The sequence below is a fragment of the Stegastes partitus genome, unplaced genomic scaffold, assembly GCF_000690725.1.
Source record: "Stegastes partitus isolate 25-593 unplaced genomic scaffold, Stegastes_partitus-1.0.2 Scaffold72, whole genome shotgun sequence".
Classification (NCBI taxonomy): Eukaryota; Metazoa; Chordata; class Actinopteri; family Pomacentridae; genus Stegastes; species Stegastes partitus.
The window spans coordinates 740,677-746,416 of NW_007577803.1; positions in this window are offsets into that span (position 1 = coordinate 740,677).

Genomic DNA, 5,740 nt, shown 5'->3' on the forward strand with positions numbered 1-5,740 from the left:
TAGCAACTCCCTTACAAATGGATTTTCCTCTCTCTGTTTTTCCTCAACCTTCTTCCTCCGTCCTCCCTCACACACTTGTTGGGACTGTGCTGTAATCTGTTCGCTAATCACAGAAATTGGAGAGGAAGTGTTGAGGTAGGTCGATGTTAATACGATTAATGAGTGGATCTAATATCTAATATCTCTGATTTCTGGTGGATAACCTGAGTGAAAAGAAAACCTGAGCAAAGGTTCAGGAGCAACAACACAGTAATCACCTTTGTCACCAGCAAGCTGTTGGTTTGTGGCTGCAGTCTGCTGTGTGGATGCCTCTACAGCCCGGATGAAATATTCATCAAGGCAGCGTCCTGGCTGAACGTGGCGTTATGGAGACTGTTGTGTAATTGAGAGCACGGGGGGATGCAGGTCAGTGGGACCTGACAGAAGAACACGAGGGTCACGCCGGCAGTCAGCGAGCTGCTTAAGTGGAAAAAAAATGGATGTTTTAACTTTTCTCTTTAAGCAATTTGTTTGGCGTCCAAGCAACTCTGAACAAATGTGACTAAAGAGACGACTGAAGCGCTGATACGGTGGATTATGGAAAGGTTGGACGTAACACACCTGGAAAGTAAACGACTACAATGAAGTGTTGTTTTCACATCTGGTACCAGACACTGAATTCTAATGCTCACTTGGGATTGACTCGTTTTAAATCATTCTGTAGTACTTTTTTTCCTCAATGCGCAATGTGATAGAGCGGAGTGAGAGCTGAAACCAAGGTCCTTCCTCTGGCACTCATTAATACAGCCACTGTCTTTTGAGAGGTGTCAGAACAGCATGCTTTGTGAACATCACAGATATTCACAAGGGGTCACAAGGATAACCTCTCCCTCCGGATCTATTAGAAACATCAGATTAGCTGTATACTTCCTTCCCGTGCTGAGGCTTCTAAATTGGCTGCTCTGTCAGTGTTGGTTTCCTCTCGGCTGCCACAAATATATAAATATATATAAAAAAAAAGAGCAGCCACACCTCACTCCTCTCTGGTTTGACAAGCTGCCTGATTTGGCTTCAGTTTCTCCTCAGACCATCAGGTCGTCATCCTCTTCGGTAATGACACGTTTCGGTTTGGCGGCTGCTCATCAGGTCGCCGGCCGGGTCATCCTTGTTGCTCCTTAGTGGAGCCGTCCTCCGGCCTGACTGGAGCCACACATCCACCATCTGCCCCGCTCCAATCAGGAAGACTTCAAAGGCTGTTACAAGCAGCGTCGGGGAGATGAAACATCCCATTGCTATTCCCAATTACATCTGTTTCCACCCAGTTCTGAAATCTTGCAAAGCTGCAGGTGGCGTACCTTGTGATCAGCGTCTTAATGCAGTCTGGGACGGTGTGAAGCTGATGAGCTTGTGCAGAGAAACACCATTAATTTCTTGTTTATTGAGCATAACATGAGACGATCAATATCAGCCTGTTGTACATGAAACTCCTGCCTTTCGCAGATGATTAGCTTAGTTTAACATGAAGATTGCAAGCGAGGGGGAAACAGCTAGCCTGGCTCTGTCCAAAGATAAAACTAATTTGCCTGCCAGCATTTTTTAAATCTTTCTAATTAATTGTGTCTCATATGTTTAATCTGTACAAACAGAAAGCCTGTGCATGGATGCCTTTGGGACAGCAGCACGCTACCTACAGAGAAAATTACCATCCGCTGAAAAACTTCTCTTTGCTGGCCGGCAATTTTTAAACTTGTTATCTTGCTGCGGTGATGTGGGCACTTTAACATTAAGAATAAGCACATTTCACTTTTGTGCACTTTGACCTACAAATTCCCACCTTTGCTGACCTCTGAAGTGATAGAGAGAGTCCAAAATGTAGGACGCTATCGCACCCTATTAGCTGGGCTAAACTTTTACTGACTCTGGTTCTTAGCCAGCAGGTTACCTTCTGAACATCTACATATGGTGCTTTTTTAAATATCCTAGAAGACACATCAGGAAACCCTGTCTCCCTGTACAACTCAACTGCATTCTCAAATATGTTTTAAAAGGAATATAATTGTGTTTTGAAGGATTGTTGTCCTTTACTTTCAGTTTTTACTCACGTTCTTGTCAGGTTCAGCCACAAACTGCTTTCATATGTCAGCATATTGGATAAAGTCAGACACTAAAATTCCTCAGTTCATGATCTGAGGTAAAAATACAACGCTTTGAAGACTTTTCTGGGTTACCGAAGTTCCACCCCATCTAAGATATGATCGGTTGGGTGAAAAGGAGAGAAATCCACAGTAAAGATATGTTGATGAGAAACGCACTCGTGATACGATGCAAGCAAAAATAATCCAGTGGAAAATATGTGTTCTTCAAAATGTAATTGAGAATACAGTTTAGATGTGTTGGAACGTAATTTTGTCGAAACCTGGTTGCATCAGGAGCAAGAACAGCGATGAGTGCCATGTCTGAGCACCTTTAAACTGCAGCCTAACATAGATTCAGACTGAACAAATCCAAGGAGCCAATCATGTTACAGGGTGGGACTTCCTGCATCATTATTCTTTAGAATTGTTTTAGATCAGTTGAACATCCATCCATCCATTATCCATACATTGCTTAATCCTCACTAGGGTCGCTGGAGTCTATCCCAGCTGACTCAGGGTGAAGGCAGGTTCACCTGGACAGGTAACCAGTCTATCACAGGGCTACACTTAGAGACAGACAACCAAGCACACTCACATTCACACCTACGGACAATTTACAATCACCAATTAACCTCAGCATGTTTCTGGACTGTGGGAGGAAGCCGGAGAACCCGGAGAGAACCCACGCTGCATGGGGTGTCCTCACCGGGATGTGAACCGGTGACCTTCTAGCTGCGAGGCGACGGTGCTAACCACTGAGCCCTTGGTTGAACATGTACAAGAACATTGCAGCTTGCTATTGTGTCGGGTAGAGAAGGAGGATTATTGTCATGGATAAAACACAAGCAGTGACCAGAGAGCGACTTTAACTCTGGAGCATTTTAAATAAGATGAAAGCTTTACAGATGCTTATGAGGCAGTTTGCTAAGCTAATGAGTTAGCAACCTTTAGCAGGACAGGTCAGGTCAGTTTGGTTGCCGATTGTTGCTTAACCAGCCTAGTTCATTGTCACCACGTCCCACATGTTTCATATGGATGGATGAGCGAGTCTCACGTTGTGGCGTGACCGCTGCTGTATGATTTATTGTGTTGAGACGACAAAGACACACAAAGCAGGGTTCATGGAAAGAGGCCAGCTGGAGCCTCTGAGTCGCCCTCAACAGCAAGCAGAAGCACTTTTTGCCTTTAGATGTAATCAGAGAACATGTTGGACAAACTGAGCACCTCCGGTTTGATCAACGAGAACTACAGCCGGGCTGCACAGCTAAGGCCTGCGATCGGTTCACATCAGCGGCTTTGTTCTTCTCCTGTAAATATTGACTGCGGGTTGACTTTCTCTCCGTCACAAGGTGAACCGGGAGAACGTTAACATGATTACTGTGAGCAGATAGAGAATACACAAGGCCACCGGATAAGGAAGACACACACCTATGTTGTATTAACAGTGATAATTTATGGATTGAATCCCACTGCCAACCATAAATTAATCCCTATGACATATGCGCCCAAGACTGCCTCCACACCTCCGGAGAGGTACCTCTGCTTTCACACCTGCAGCTTCTACCGAGTTCCTTTGGAGAGATAAAGGCTGATTGTGTTTTTTTTGTTTTTTGTGTGTGGGATCAGTTAAATAAATACACTGTGGTTACTGTCACTGAAGTCAACAAACAATCCCGTTAGTTATTCATAGACTTAGCGAGATGACACGTTCCCCTTGGCGATGCACACACACACACACACACACACCTACACACACACCTACACACACTCATGCAGACAGATGTTAATCACGCCGCTGCTTGTTTTTGAGCGTGGAAGAAATCATAGGTGATGTCTTTCATTTCCATTATAAAACACAGTCATTTTCCCAAAGCAGCAGGTGATTAGTAAACAATTTCATTATCGTGATGTCGCGCCGTCCGTGCAGACAGCCACTGCAATTTTTAGGCTGACAAAGACATATGGCTTCGCTTATCATAAAGAAAACACAGCCCACAGTGTGTTCTTCTACGGCATCAACGCTCTGATTTGTTTCTGCGGCCATTAGCAGCGCCATATGTTTCTGTATGCAAATAGCGTGTTACGAACAGGAGTCTACACTGAAACAGGAGTTCAGACACTCGGCCGGCACTGAGTCGGATGTATTGTTAAAGCACCTTACGGTATGTCAGAAGCTCACTGTACGCAGCAGCCCTCCGTCTTTTGGATTGGTTTACTACAGGAGACCGGCTCGGCAGTCCGATCAAGGACAACAAGAGGTTATTAAGTAAATCTACTCTCAGCAATTATTGCCTTCCGCTCAGCACCCCCTCAGTCTCTGCCAGGGGCCCCCTGTGTGATATGGATTGTTTTCAAGTAACAGGCGGTGAAAATGGCCATCTCATTATTTTTAATGGGTGTTTGAGATGGGTTCCATTGCAGTGGCGCACTGTCATTTAGATGCCTGGGCAGCGAGCGGGATGAAAAGGAGAAATGGATGAGGTGCGCGGGGTAGAGAGAGACTCCTCCACGGCGGTTGGAGGTGCGCTCTAACTATTGCTGCAGCTGTGAGAATGTCTTAATGTGTGTTTACTTTGATGGGAGTGCTGCCGACACAGAGGTAAAGGAAGGGCCAAGCCAGGAGAGGGACCGGCACCAAAACACAAAGAGTCGCTGCCCGCCGAAGCATTACATCTGGCTGTGACCCAGGCGGCCGCAGCGCATGCTAATTGTGATCATTTTTCAATCTGCATTAGGTGGTTGGCCAGCGAGCTCGTCTTTAAAGCCCCATCCCAACAACACTGTGATTAGGTGTCTTCCATAACCCCGGAGCTGCCAGCAGGCTGAGCAAAATGGCGTTTTTTTTTTTTTTTTTTCACAGAGTTTTCCATCTAGATGAGTTTTAATTAAGTCTCCTCGCTGTGCTCCCCTGTGGCTGCTCTAATCAGACCACGGGAGCGCTGCCTCTTGTATCGTAAGGGATCCCACAGCATCTGTTGGGCCCCCCGTCTGACGGCAACGTCCCCTCTGTCAGTCCGCCCGCCGCCGCATACCGGGAGGAACACGAAAACCCAGGCGGCGGGGCGAGCGTTTCAACACAGCAAAAGACAATCAGTGGGTGGTTGTCGTATCATTGATTAAGATTGGTGAGGTTATTACTTTGCATGGATATGCACAGATGCTCCCTGATGAAGGCCAGGCTCAAACATGCCGGACTGCTAATTTGTAAAAGTAGACATGCGGAAAAAACCTTTGAAAATATGAAAATTGCCTTAATCACCCTTTCTAATAAAGTTTTTTTGTTTGGCGTGTGTTACGTCGTGTGTGAGATTTTAGGACAGCGTGGCCACATGTTGCAGGCTGCAGGTGAAGTTGTGTTTACGGAGTTTGAAAGGTGCCATCGTTTTGATTTTTTTTTTTTTTTAACCTTTCCAAAGTCAGAAGTGTAAGACATGGATTAAACAGCATGTTTATCTGCCCTGCAGCTGTTACCAGGTTCCCACCTACATGCAGCAGCCCAGTCAGAGGGATTTCATTAGCTGACCAGATTTTATGGGGTTACAGACGATGTAAAAAAAGAGAGACCTGCACATAACATCAGCACGTTTAGGGAGGATTAAACAGCTGTGGGACACTGTTGGCTTCCC